This window comes from Mirounga leonina, unplaced genomic scaffold (genome assembly GCF_011800145.1).
Source record: "Mirounga leonina isolate KUSES-001 unplaced genomic scaffold, KU_Mleo_1.0 Mir_224, whole genome shotgun sequence".
NCBI classification, from domain to species: Eukaryota; Metazoa; Chordata; class Mammalia; order Carnivora; family Phocidae; genus Mirounga; species Mirounga leonina.
In genome coordinates this window covers 17,205,859-17,220,571 of record NW_023270615.1, presented here as the reverse complement: position 1 = coordinate 17,220,571, position 14,713 = coordinate 17,205,859, and the positions used below count along the sequence as shown (strand labels likewise).

The following is a 14,713-nucleotide window of genomic DNA, read 5'->3' as shown; positions in this document are numbered from 1 at the left end:
AAGAGAACCCCTATTTCGTGTATTCACATACGTGGAGAGGAAATGCAGGATGGAGTCCCAGGACATTGTCTATGGCTTCTACATACTTGTGTTCTTTAAGAAAGAACAAATTTTGTGAGTATGTTTTTACCACTGTTGGCACTTTGTATTATGTTTTCTCACCTTCTTTTCTTTTCTTACAACTTCGTTACCGCTTCTTACAACTTTTCTTACAACAATTGTAATTGTCCATACACCAAAGGGAAGAGGAAGCTAGTTTTCATGGCTGATAAAGGACAATGTTGGCATCAACCGGCCTGGCTGGGAAAAAGGCTGTCCGCTCCCAAATCCTGAGGGTCACGGCAGCGCATTCTGCTCTGCGTTACCCCAGACGGCCCAAGCTGCCCGTTGCCGGCTACCACGGGGCCGTGGATTACCCACTCAGCTTGCTTTTCAAGACTGCGTATCAGGAAGTGGGTAGAATTTCTCTGCATCTTGCTGCCTTCATCTGAAAAGCCCTGCTCCCACGTTGGTGTCTCAGGCCAATCAGAGACAATGCCTGTAAATATCTGCATATATTAGAGGGCAATAAATAGGAAATGCTTTCATTAGCCCTGTGAATTTTGTGGGGCAGGAAATTTCATCCTGACTCACAGAGAGCTAATATCTGTTGTGTTCAGCTGCTACATTTGTAGTAATTTTGGTTTTGGTCACAATAGAAAACCAATACCCTGGGTTTCTCAAGTTCCATGCACTTCCAACCACTGTTGCTTCTTTTTTTAATGGACAGCAAGGGTGAAGACACGCATCAAACAGATCCCACACTCTACTAGGGAGAAGCTAACAGTGGTTACAGCGACTTGCGCGGCTCCTACCCTCCTAGCCTTCCTCTCTGTGATTATTGAAGGATGATGGAGAGGAATTAGACTCCAACAGTCCTTTACAGCTCACATGGGGAGCCGAGAGATGGCAGGCACTGCAGGAAGGGGCATTTCCTTGACTCAGATGACTCAGCATTGTCCTTCTGCTGGGCTATGAGCTCCAAGAAGAGATTAAATTTTATTTTTTCTCTTTTTCTTCTATTCCCAGTGCTATGCCAAATGATTAAAAAGAATGTGATGGATGGATGAGTGGATGGATGATGGATGGATGGATGGATGGATGGATGGATGGATGGATGATGGAAGGATGGATGGATGAGGGATGAATGAGTGGGTGGATAAATGGATGGGTGGATAAGCAGATGGCTGAGTAGGTGGATGAATGGTTGATAAGTGAATATATGGAGCTTGAACTTGTTAGTCTCCTATGAACTTGGGCCTACTCTAGGGCCCAGACTTAAAGCTTGTCTCTGTAATAAAGTACCCACCTTTGTACCACAATCCACCAGCTTGTGGGCCCTGCTCTATCCTTGTCAGCTCCCACCTCTGTCCTCAAGGTTGCCAGTGGCCTGCCCAGATCACTGTATCTTCCCTATTCCTGGGCCCTGATAATGACCTATCTCCTGGAGTCTAGGCTACCACCAGTTGTGATCTTACACATGTCCTCCATTGATGGCACTGGAGCCTGGATGCTAACTGTGGTCTTCTGAAAGCCCTCTCTTGATGACCTAGTTTCCGCTCCTCCTTCCCACCCATAGCTCTGCTGTCCTTAGGGTCCCCCTCTCCTGGCCTGGCCTATTTACATTCCTCCCTGACAGGTGCTATAAAACATAGTCTCATCAGGCATGGGCCATGTCGTCTGGGATATTGTGAAATACCATATGGTTACTATTTTGGGGAATACAATCATAGAAACATAAGGATAGCAGCCCCCCCATGGGTTTGGATAGAGGCAGGAAAAAGTGGTCACGGCTCCTATGCTTGGTTCCTCCATGCTTCGTTGCGCAGGTGAGGAACGGAGGCTGGACATCAACTAGGAAAACTGCTGCAGCATGAGATGTGTCCCTCGAGCTTTGCTGATCTACCTGATTGTCTCGGGGGTCAGGGGCTCTTAGTGCTGACTTGGACAACTGCCTGGGTTAGCTGTGGAAGGGGGACGTAGGAGTGGCCAACACTCTCAGAGGAGGAGGGCGAAGCAAGCTGCTCGGTCGCCAGCTTTCTCCCGATGGTTGTCTCAGAGGGTGGGAGCACCGAGCATGTCCCTTGGTGGCACCCCCAAAACCAAATCAAAGCATGTGGGTTCACTGAAGCAAAATTCAAACTGAGGCTGAGGGGGATTTTCTTCCATACCCTGCCGTTCACGTGCTGCAAATGTTAACACAACTACAGTGGTGTCGCAGGAGCTTTATAGTCCATTTAAAACTCTTCTTTGAATGTTAATTATTATTAGTTAAAATAACCTTTTGAGCCCGAGATGAATTCGCTTTTTAGGACAGAGCCCCTTCCTGAAGGCGTAGCCACCGTTTCTGTGGACCAAGGTGCTTTAGGCGCTTTTTCTCAACTATTCCTTCTAACCCTGTGGGTGAAGTCCTGATTGTCCCCGTTTTACCAGTGAAGACACTAACCGTGGTCTCACAGCTCATGTGCAGCCGGGTTCAAGCCGTGACTTGCTGAGCCCAAAGTGTCCTGCTTTAAGCTCACTGTGCGGTCTCCGTCTTGCCCAAGATGCAGCCGGCAGGAATCTCTGGAGGTCGAACCAGGGAGTCAGCAGGCTCTCCGGCACCTGGTAAGTCCTCCAGGTGCTCTCGAGAGCTTCCTGGGTTCGAGTCAAGCTCCAGCGCCACAGCGGGGGACGTGCCAGAGGACGGGCAGGTCCGGGTTTGGGTTTATCAGAGTGAGCATCAACTTTCAGTTCTACCATTGCTTGGTTTCATGAACACAGGGACACTAACCTCTCCCGCCTCTGTTTCTCCTCCGTGAAACGGGGATGCCAGCAATACCTAAACCTTAGCTGGTGGTCACGAAGAATCGACTTGTGTCAACGACAGAAGCCTGCGCCTGACACCTGTCGAGAACTGAGTAGCGGTTAGCTGTTACTGCGTTAGCAGCGAGTGCTGGTTTAACTGGAGAAAAGGTGTCCCCGAGGGTCAGGGCCCCCAGGAAACAGCCCCGGACACCTGACCTGCACTGCCATCTCCCAGCGCCAGCATGGAAGCGCTCGCAGCTTGTTTGCCGTCTCCGAGGAGGTTGCCGCGTGAGCAAGCCCCTGCAGGACCGGCCACGGCAGCTCACAAAGGCAGCTTTGATGTGGTCTGCTTGAGCCAGAGCTGCCCAGCTGACTCTCCTACAGAATATCAACAATACCATCTGCACACACCCGAGCCCAACGTGTCGTTCTCGCCTTGGGAGCAAACCTAGCTGATGGAACATTCTGGGAAACGTTGCCAGAGAGTGACGGAAGATGTTAATTTAACTGTTAAAACTCAACAAAGGGGCCCCCTTGTTAACAAAGAACAATTTCAGGCAAGAAAAAGCTAAAAAAAAAAAAACACCACCCAAACTCTGCTCTAGAAGGCCTCAGCCAGGAGGGGTGTCTTAGAGGGAGCGGCTCTCCTATGGAATTAAGCTGGAAGCTGACAACAGTCGAGCAATGCCCTCCTTCCTCAGCCACACCCTGCAGCTCCTAGCCGGTCCTCCGGGTTTGCCGTTCCTGGGCAAGCACTGAGGCAGGGCTGTCCATTACGACTTGCTCACCCAGTGCCTTGGGGAGCCCCTGCACGCACACTTTGCTCCCTTCTGCACTGCGCTCCCACTCAGATGGACACGGGGCCGAGGAGTGCTCCGTCCAGCGTGCGCCCATCAGGTCCAGTCCTCCCTGCGCTCCATCCCAGCTCGGGGCTGGGCATTTGCCCACTGGCTCTGAGCTCAAGCCCTCCTCTGAACCATCACGGTGCTAGCTTCGGGGCGTTGCAGGGAAGATCCGTAGGAAAAACGAATGCAAACTGGTATTTACGTAACATGGGTAGCACGGTGCGTGGCAAACACTGGTCGCTGTTGTTAGACACCGCCAGCGAATCTTCCAGAAAACCATTCCGTCTTTCTGGCCAGTGCAGCTCTGGGGAGAGGATCGTGACCATTCTGAGATGACTGTTGCCATTTTGCCCCTTGGACTGGTCCAACAGGACACTGACTGCTGTCATTAGTTCAAAAAAATATTCATAGAGAGCCAAGCACAGCATGGAATTCACACTGTTGTGTGTGTGTGTGTGTTTTTAAGTAGTCTCCATACCCAGCATGGAGTCCAATGAGGGGCCTGAACCCACGACCCTGAGATCAAGACCTGAGCTGAGAGTCAGACGGTCGTCCGACTGAGCCACCAGGCGCCCCTACACTCTGGTGTTTTAGACGAGACTCTCCGACAGTACAAATCTGACATTTAAGAAACTTTAAATTCTGTTTTCTTATTGGAGACTTTAATTAAGTAATGGTGTTGCTGATTGCTTTACAAATGAATCTCACCGTCTGTGTAACAGTCTGGATCACAGTTGCAGACGGGGGGATAAATCTCTCTTTTGTGGGTATTGCCTTGTCAGCCAAACATTAACTCAAATAACTGATGGGCTCAAAGGTGTGATACTGACAAAATAGGGAGGTTTGGTCATGTTTGGGTGGAAAGGGGAAAGAAAAAGCCATGTCTCTTCGTTTCTGGATGCTTCCGTCTAAGCCCAACAGTTCAGCCTTAGGAAACCGTAGTTTCTGGCTTCATGAAGTCTGCAGATTGCAGATGTGGAGGGAGATGAAGAGATGCCCTGTGGTCTTGATTAAGGATCAGAGCTTCTAAACAAGCAACAATATATTCATACATCTGTCGAGAGAAAGAAATAAAGGCAGAATACACTTGTCTCAATGTGGGATGGTCTCTCCAGTATTCAACCTGGCCTCCTTATTTTCTTTGACCAGCCCAATAGCTTGTCCTGCTCATAAGCTTTCCCTTACCTGTGTTCTTCATCTTTGCTGCCAACCTTCTTTAGGTCACAGATGAATCTTCTGGAAATTCAGTGTCTCCTCAGCGAGATGAACAAATACACATGGGGAATCACAGAGCTCCTTACCTTACAGTTTTTCTTCCTTTCCAACCTCGACTGTCTCGTTAGCTGTCCCTCAGCTCTGCTCCCAGGCCGCCAGGAGCAGGGTGGGCTGAGGTGGAGTGTGTTGCAGGCCCCGCAGGGTGGGGGTCGGGGTGCATGAGTCCGGGTTCCCCGGAGAAGCAGAGCCAACAGGACGTATGTATACGGAGGGAAAGAGATTTAACTTAAGAAATGGGCCGACACGAATATGGAGGCTGGCAAATCCAAAACCTGCAAGGTGGCCTGCAGGCTGGAGACCCGGGAAGGGACGATGCTGCAGGCTGCTGCCAGAATTCCCTCTTGTTTGGCGGGATGTCAGTCTTTGTGCTCATCAGGCCGTCAGCTGCTTGGGCGAGGCCCACCCACACCGTGGCGGGAAATCTGCTTTACTCAGATTCCGCCAATTTAAATGATAATCTCATCCGAAAACACCCTCACAGAAAACATCCAGGATGCTGTCTGACCACCTCTGGGCACCATGGCCCAGCCAAGTTGACGTGTGAAGTTAAGTCCCACAAGTGGCCCAGAATCCGTCACTGGCAGATCAAGCTTCTTGATGGTGCTTTCTTTCCCTGCCCTGGCCACTACCCCTTGGTCACTATGTCCTTTGCCTAGTTAACTGGTCTTCCCCCGGTGGTTCTCTCTCCCACGTGAGTGAGGGGCCCTGCTAAGAGAAAGTGCTCTTAGGCAGAGGTTCCTCAGTATATGACTAACGCCATCTTTATGCAAACAGGTCAAGAGCTGGTATGAGTTTTTGGGGTTTGTTTGTGTTTTGAATTTGTAAACAACACAGCAGGGTCACCACTGGTTGTCAGAGGTTGTGTGGCCTCTAGGCCCACTGGTGGGGACCCCACAGCCCCCTGGCTGAAGTGGGGGGTCCTTTTGTCAGAGGGCGGGACAGCTTCTTCATGGTGGTCATGTTTAGTCGTGACACGGCCCCTGGCAGCCTGGTTTGGAGCAGGGCACCACAGGGACAACGTATCCCGTCAGCCGGCTTCTAATCACCCGGGCTCAGTGCACAGTGAACCTGGGGCATTGTGTGCAAGACGCCGTGCCTGGCATTCTGTGTGAGTGAGGGAGGGCACAGGGCGCTCGAGCATGAGTCAAAGGGAATGTCATTGGCACAGCCTCGGCGAGACTGCAGATCCCCGAGGGGGCCGGCCTGCCTGCCCCGTGCCTCATCGGGCCCCACACGTGCACGTGAAGGTGTGGGCATTGGCCACGGCAGCGTGGAGAAGGGACAGAGAGCCAATGCGCCCCCCGGGTCCCTGCCCTGGGAACGAGTGAGCAGAGCTATGGAAGGGACAGCTTGCTCCACACACGTGGTTGCAATGAACTGTCCCTGATCACTGCCTTCCTGCCTACCCGTGCCTGAGACTGCAGACGCAGCCGTTGTCTGCTGGACGGGCGTCCCGAAGAGCCATCGCCCGGGCCGGGTTCAGCCGAGTCAGTCACTGGTCTAATATCTCGAAGACACTACCACCAGCTCCGTCTTTGCTCGGGTATTTGCAAGCACCCCAAGGTGCCCACCCAAGCCGTGCATGGCAAGGCCCAGGGCCCTTCCAGGGGCGTCCGGGTGGGAGGTGGGAACGCATCCGGCCCTTGTGCCCCAGCCCGGGATCACAGGACGGGTCTCGGCGCTTTCCTCTGCGCCTCATGGAAACCAAACTCCATCAGGATGAAGGAGATGGAGGTGTCATTGAATTGGCTACGGAAACTGTGCATTTCTCTGCAGCAGCTGTCAAACGGAATCCAAACAAAATAAAATGAACAAAACCCCCACATTTCCTCATAGCCAGCAACTCTGACGAGGGGCTAGTTGGCTGGATGATAAGCTGAAGGCCTTTCTTTTTTTAATCCTCCTTTCTTATCCGGGTGCTGTTCCTCCAAGCCTGGGGACGGTCTCTTCGCTTCCCGAGCAAAAGCACCGAGCGAGAATCTGGCAGAGATTCGACATCGAGGGGGAAAGAAAGAAGCCACAAGCTAGCTTATCCCAGTAAACACTGGGAGGCTTAGGGAAAGCGGTCCACTTGACACATGTGAGCTTCTGAGGTCTCGTCCAAGAACCAGCCCGGTGGAGCTGCAGAAGTGGGCGTCAGGCCTGTGCCTGCAATCCGGCTTCCCCTCCTCCTGCCTGGGCAAGCTGGTGCCGCGCGGGGGGACCCCACAGCCCCACACCTGTGTGCCGTCTTCCCACCGCCTCCCTCCCTGTCCTCCTCCTGACCCCTCCCCGCCCCAAAAGGCGAAGGGGGGTGAAGACATGTCTCGACTCTCAGTGAGTGCCAGATGGTTGAACTACATTGACTCCAAAACACTATTTCTAAGGCTCAGAGGACACGACACGAACTGGCCCTCTGTCCTGTCACTCTCCTTCCAGAGGCCAGTCTTCTCCAGCCTGAGTGGTTCTCACAGGGTGTTCCCCGGGACGGCAGGCTGAACAGCCCTTGCAAACTCCGTAGAAAGGTGCCCGGTGGCACCCACCCCAGGCCTGCTGAGTCAGGGCCTCCAGAAGGTTCAGAGGCTGCTCCATCCACAAAGCTCAACGGGAAGGATGAGGGTAGGGATTCGGGCCACATAGCTCTGGCTTCTGGAAGCACCTCTCCAAATGGACCAAACCAGCCTGGTTTGCTTTCTGTGCAAGGCCCAGGGCTCCCTGCCTCCCCCCACCCCACCAGAGATCTGCTGGAACTCAAGGGTCCAGCGTCCCTCCCTTGTCTCCCCCTCCCTTCCCTCGTCCCCTCCCCCCTCCCCTGGTTCTCTCTCTTTCTCTATTTTTTCTTGTACAGAAAAGTCATTGTGCAGGAAGCGGAAGCAGTGTGAGTAACCTACTCAGCACTGCAAGTTTGCACACTGGCCCTTGGCCAGGGCTGCACCCCTTTCTTAGGTGACCCCCACCCATGCAGGTGGGCCCTCATACTCCTCCCTCCCCAGAGCTGCCCCTCTCCTGAGCGCGTGGGCACTCATCAGACCCTTGTGTTTATACCTTTACCTCTCGATTGTGTCCACGACCAATTTATAATACTGCAGTACGTGTTACACAATTTTAACCAGGTATGCATTTGTTTGTAATAATTTGCTTTTCTCATCCAGCAAGCGTTTTCAAGATTGGTTTATGCTCATACCAATGTCTTAGTATATTTGTTCTTGCTGGTTAACATTATTCATTGTATGAATATATAGCAATTTATTTATCCAGTTCCTTATAGGTAGACAACTAGGTGGTTTTTGATTTTTGCTGTTTTATAAACAATGCCCCAACATACACCTTAGTTAGGACTCGGTGTGATCATTTTCCAAATTCTCTAAAATATACCTAGTACTGCATTTGCTGGGTCACTGGTTAAATCACATGTTGCTAAATCACTCCATGAAGTAACAATCCTTGCAATTCCATATCTATCAACACTTGGAATGATCAAACCTGATAATTTTTCCAATCTGATGGGTCTGAATGATTTCATTTATTATTTACATGTCAGGATTTTTAGGGAGGTTGAGCCTCTTTCATATATTCTTTGATCTTTCAGGGTTTCTTTTCCATGAATTATTCCTTCTTTGGCCCATTTTTTAAAACTGCACTGTTGTGGGACGCCTGGGTGGCTCAGTCGGTTAAGCGTCTGCCTTCGGCTCAGGTCATGATCCCAGAGTCCTAGGATCGAGTCCCGCATTGAGCTCCCTGCTCAGCTGGGAGTCTGCTTCTTCCTCAGTCTCCCACTCCCCCTGCTTGTGCATGCTCTCTCTCCCTCTCTCTGACAAATAGATAAAATCTTTTAAAAAAATAAAATAAAATTGCAAAATCCACGGGTGCCTTGACTTTGGACTTCCAGCCTCCAGAATGTGAGAAATAGATTTCTGCTGCTTATAACCCGCCCCATCTGTGGTATTCTTTTATGGAAGCCACAATGGACTAGGATCATTGTCTTTTTCTTTCTGATTTGCATAAATTTCATATATTATGAAAATACCAATCTAGTGTGGTTACACGTCTGTCTCTACTTTCTCTTACATTCTCCATATCAGTGTCGCCTCTTTTGCCGATAATGGTTTGACTTTGTTCTTCTTTCTGGTTGTTATGCCTCTTTCCCCTGCCTCATGCCAGCCAGGTCCTTCAAGACAGAGCTGACTGGAGCAGCACCCTTGACTTTCAAGGCTCTGTTTCTAATCTTTGCCTGTCACATGGTCATATCTGCAGTAGACTTTCAGAAGATGATGTTTACCTGGCTATGGAGGTTCCATTCTATGACTGGTTTCTGAACGTATTTCGTAATGAGTAAATGCAGAATTTCATCAAATGCCTTTTTTCTGCATCTTTTGAGAATCACGTGCTTTTCGTTATTGAGTCTGTAACATGATCGATTATATCAACAGATTTCCTAAGGTTTCTCTTTGCAATTTTCGAGTGAATATGCTTATGTGTTATATATTAGACATCGAAACATGTAGGTTATAACATATATTTTTAGGAGTTTTGCATTTATATTCATAAGTGAGCTTGGCCTGTTTGCTTTGTCAGGTATTCAGTTACTCTTCTGTGGAGCAATCTCATACGATACAAAGGGCGTTTCTTGTTGTGTGTGATGCTGGGTTATTTATTTTGTGCATCTGCGGCAATGAATGAAATCTCTGTGGTGGTACGGATTTGACTGATCTCTTCACCTGCGCATGAGAAGAGACCTGGAAAATGATATCCAGATCCAAGTAAGGGGTGGGGGGAGTAGAGCTAGGGTGGCTATACTTACATCAGACAAAAGACACTTTAAAATAAAGACTGTAAGAAAAGATACAGAAGGGCACTACATAATGATAAAGGGGTCAATCCTGTAAGAGGACATAACATTTGTAAACATTTATGCACTAAACATAGGAGCACCTGAATATATAGAGCAAACATTAACAGAAATGAAGGGAGAAAAAGACAACAGTACAATAATAGTAGGGGACTTTAACACCCTACTTACATCAATGGACAGATCATTCAGACAGAAAATCAATAAGAAAACATCAGCCTCAAAGGACACACTGGACCAGATGGACTTAACAGATACCTATAGAACATTCCATGCAAAAGCAGCAGAATACCCAATTTTCTTAAGTACACATGGAACATTCTCCAGGATAGGTCACATGCTAGGCCACAAAACCAGTCTCAATAAATTTAAGAAGACTGAAATCACATCAAGCATCTTTTTTAACCACAATGGTATGAAATTAGAAATCAACCACAAGAAAAAAACAAGGAAAGAAGCACGAACAGATACTAAACAACATGCTATCAAGCAACCAATGGATCAATAAAGAAATCAAAAAGGAAATAAAAAAAACACCTGGAGACAAATTTAAATGGACATACAATGTCCCAAAATCTTTGGGATGCAGCAAAAGCTGTTCTAAAAGGGAAGTTCATAGCGATACCTCAAGAAACAAGAAAAATCTCAAATACACAATCTAACTTTACATTTAAAGGACCTAGTGAAAGAAGAACAAACAGAGACTAAAGTTAGTAGAGGGAAGGAAATAATAAAGATCAGAAAGGAAATAGAGACTAAAAAGCAATAGAACTATAGGAAACAAGTTGAGGGTTGCTGGAGGGGAGGTGTGTGGAGGGATTGGGTAACTGGGTGATAGGCATTAAGGAGGGCACATGATGTAATGCACACTGGGTGTTAAATGCAACTGATGAATCACTAAACTCTACCCCGGAAACTAATAATACAGTATATGTTAACTTAATTGAATTTAAATAAAATTTTTTTAAAAAAACAATAGAAAAGATCAATGAAACTAAGAGCTGGTGTTTTGAAAAGATAAACAAAATTAACAACTTTTAGTTAGAGTCATCAGGAAAAAAAGGAGAAAGGACCCAAATAAATAAAATCAGAAATTAAAAAAAAAAAAAAGAAGTTACAACCAGTACCACAGAAATATAGGCCATCAACTACACACCAACAAATAGATGACCTAAGAAGAAATGGATAAATTCCTAGAAACATACAGTCTTCAAGACTGAATCAGGAAGAAACAGGAGCTTTGAATAGACTGATTACTAGGAACAAAACTGAAACAGTAATCAAAAACCTCCCAACAAGCAAAAGTGCAGGTCCAGGCAGCTTCACAGGTGACTTCAACCAAACATGTGAAGAGGAGTTAATACCCATCCTCAAATTATTCCAAAAAAAAAAATGTAAGAGTGTGAAAAGCACACTGGACTCACGGGCACTCAGGGTACGTCCAGGCCTGTGTGAAACAAATCAGGGCCAGGTGAACAAGCCTTCTTCTAGAGCCAGAGGCCAGGAAGTATGCCAAGGGTAGAAATTCTTTCTTTTTGATTCCTACCTAGCAGAACTGTGTGGTGACATCTTATCAAGTGTTCCATGCGCTCTGTGTCATAAGCAGAAATAACCCAGTAACAGGAAAGGAGAAAGAAAATCAGACACCCATGCCTGCATAAAAAAAAAAAAAAAAAAAAACATTTTGAGTATTTGTAAGTAGTCTTATTCAAATAATGATTTGAGTCAGCTTACAAAAAGACAAACACTATTAAGACTTTTAAAAGACTGGAAGAGAAATGGGGAAGGGAGAATAAAGTCAGGGTATCGGGGGCCAGATCAGTTCCCAAAATGCCCCCACGGAGTTCTTCGGCATGCCAGAAGGCAGTCATGGCTTGATTCAGCTCTCAGCACCTGACGCTAGGAGCTAGGTGCCATCAGCGATATGAATAAGTGTCCTAGAGGAAAAGAACAAACCAGGGGTTCCCAGGGAGGAAGGAGAGGGCAGCCCTCCGACTGATCTGGGAGGGACAGCTCCTGGGGGGCCTCTTAGAGAGGCCAAGTTCATGGCTGTCTATGAAGTTCATGGGCTGCTTCTGTATCCCTCAGGGTCCAAGACGGCAAGGCCAGCTGTTCCTGGAAGGGGGAATGGTCCATGGTACCAAGAGGCCATCTTGGTCTTTTCCAGTTTTGACCTGGATAGACCTGTCCTCTTTCTATAATATACTCTTTTGAGGGGTCTGGATGGATCAGTAGGTTGGGTATCCAACTCTTGGTTTCAGTTCAGGTCATAATCTCAGGGTCGTGAGATCAAGCCTTGCATTGGGCTCCGTGATGGGCTTGGAACCTGCTTAAGATTCTCCCCCCTCCCTCTGCCCCTCCACCCCCTCACCCCCATTCGTGCATGCTCAATCTCTCTCTCTCTTAAAATTTTTTTTAAGTTTAAATACTCTTTTGAAGAATATTCCAAATAAATTATTTAATAATACTTTGACAAAACTCACCTTAAGGGCTGTGAAAAGAAATAGCCCTCTGAAGACCCTACCAGATCCAGCAGCGTGCACATGACTATCAACTGTTCTTTATCAACTGTGCTTGTTATGCTAGGAGAGATGCAGGCTCTGAGTCTCAGCTCCCCCATTACTACTAGCTGTGGGACTCTGGACAAGTCGCTGACCATGCTCTGTTTCCTCATCTGTGAACAGGGATGATCCTGGAACTTCCCTCATATGGTTCCTGTATACATTAGTGAGTTCCTATACAACTCTATTGCACAGTGCCCAGAGCACAGCAACAACTACTCTTTACTTTATTAGAAAAAAACTCTTCAGAATTTAGAAATTTCATTCTTTTATGACTTTTCTCATTTTCTATGATTTTTTTTTCATTTTTGACACAAACTTATTTTTAATCTTGTATACTCTTTGTTTTCTTGGGATAGACACCCTTCAAAATGTAAGGTCACTGCTCTTCAATGTCATCCATTGGAAAAGGGGTCAGTTGTCAGTTCTCCGGGAGACAGAGAACCTGGGTGTAACCTGAAGTTCTGGCAACAACCAGCCCCGAGCCTCCAGTTCTCAGGCACGCAAGAATCAGCACAAATGTACTCTCCGGAGGGTGGTGGTCGAGCTCACAGCTCGTGGCCAGGCCCACCACGGGCGCTCGCAAGATGGCAGCTCTTACTATCATGATGGTGAAGTGGCCGGGGGTGTGGCACAAATCGTCACATTCATCCTTTCCCATGGCTTCTCCAAGCATCTCCTCTCTTCCTAGAAGGTAAGAAATGGCATTTATAATTTGGGATGATATGGTCTGGTGCAGAGAACATTACCATAACACATGGAAATTTATTGGCAAGATCCTGGCAGGTTAACAAATACTCTTTTCTTTGCTCCAGCCCCGGTAAGGTACATAATTATAAGAGGATATATATATACACATATATATATATTTGTAATAAAAAGCAGTTGAACACTATGTTCTGCTTGTGTCTCGTGGTGACCAGTCTGAATCGCAATCACAAGCAGGCTCTTTCAGTGCGGGGGAGGCGGCCCTGAGAAGCACTGTCCCTTCTCACCTACAGAACGAAAAACATGGTGCCCAGTTTGGCACCAACGCTTTCTCTGAAAGTGACTTCGCAAGATTGTGTGTGTCACACCATGCTATTTCTTTGTGCCAACGACTGCTCTTGGACTTTTTTTATTATTAAAAATGAGAAAAAAGACTCCCAAGTGGTAGGAAAACAAACCACTTTGTCCCAGATAACTTCATTTGAAGGTAAAGTCAAGATGTATTTATTGAATAATATGGTTAACCTTGTGAAGCTTCCTAAGAAAGCCATTTAGTTAGTGTCTATATTGTGAAACATACTTTTATTTTCCAATTATAATATGCAGATGGGTTTCTGAGACAAATAAAAGCATAAACGAATTCAATGACATGCACGTTGGCATTTGCTTTTGAAGACAATAAAACTCACCTTTCAAAACTGATGTAGGTTGTTTCCAACTCATTATCTGTAGACTTTTTCATCTAATATTTACTGAATGCCTATTATGTGCAGGCACTCACATATGAAGCAGTTTTATGAGGTAGGCTTTCTTTATTCCCTTTTTTTTATAGAGGAAGAAAGTGAACACAGAGAAGGAAATCAAGCCCCCTAAGGTCTCACAGTTTGCTCTGCACCAAGAGGGGATTCACAGCCTGCCACCCTGTCTCTCCAGGACCTCAGGAACCTCTAGACCTGGGACGTGCAGGAAGGGAGAGACTAGCCATACGAGGCTATTTCAGCTTAACGGCAGGTGAGTGAAAATTAAATGAATTAAGTCAAATTAAAAATTCAATCCCTCCATTGCATTAGCCCCAGTTCGAGTGCTCAAAAGCTGACCCTGCTCCTCCAGGTCCCATCCTGTCAATACGTCCACAGTCCTGAAGCCACTGGACATGTTGCATCCACCACTGTTTACAGGACTTATCATGAGGATTCTATTCTTTATGGCTCTTGCAGCTGCTTGGGTTCCAAATTTCAGGAAACCGGAGCAAACATGGACTCCACACAACACGGGGAGAATGCCCATTCTCCACCTCTTTGCTGGAGCTTACCCCCTGTCCCCTAGACACCATTCCTGCTCCCAGTCTCCCAGCTCAGTGGTTCCTCCAGCTGTGGCCCCTCCTTCCCACCACTGAGCCCCCACTGGCCCAAGAGCGGAGTGGGAGGCAGACCATTCATTTCCTCCGTCATCCGATCTCCCTTTGTCTTCCTGACGGTGACTGCCCTAATTAAAAACCCTTAAACCTTCCATAGACACCCCCCCCCATATTAATGGATGGAGATAGACACTAGTGTCTTGTGGGGAGAGAAAGGGTGCTTTCTGAAAGGTCACTAGGTGAATTCAGCCTGTCCCATCACCCTTTCTGTCTCAGAAGACCTTTACGTGCTTTACCCAGACATGTGCACAAA

At 47.5% G+C, this 14,713-nt stretch overlaps 1 long non-coding RNA gene across 1 annotated transcript in view; it reads left to right on the top strand.

The window, feature by feature from the left end:
- LOC118026367 overlaps positions 1-14,312 on the top strand; it is a 49,374-nt gene extending 35,062 nt beyond the window's left edge. Inside the window, exons 3-4 of the long non-coding RNA XR_004683545.1 lie at positions 12,695-13,029; positions 13,876-14,312. This is a non-coding gene — a long non-coding RNA (uncharacterized LOC118026367). The remainder of the gene's footprint in view (positions 1-12,694; positions 13,030-13,875) is intronic.
- The last annotated feature ends 401 nt before the right edge of the window (positions 14,313-14,713 follow it).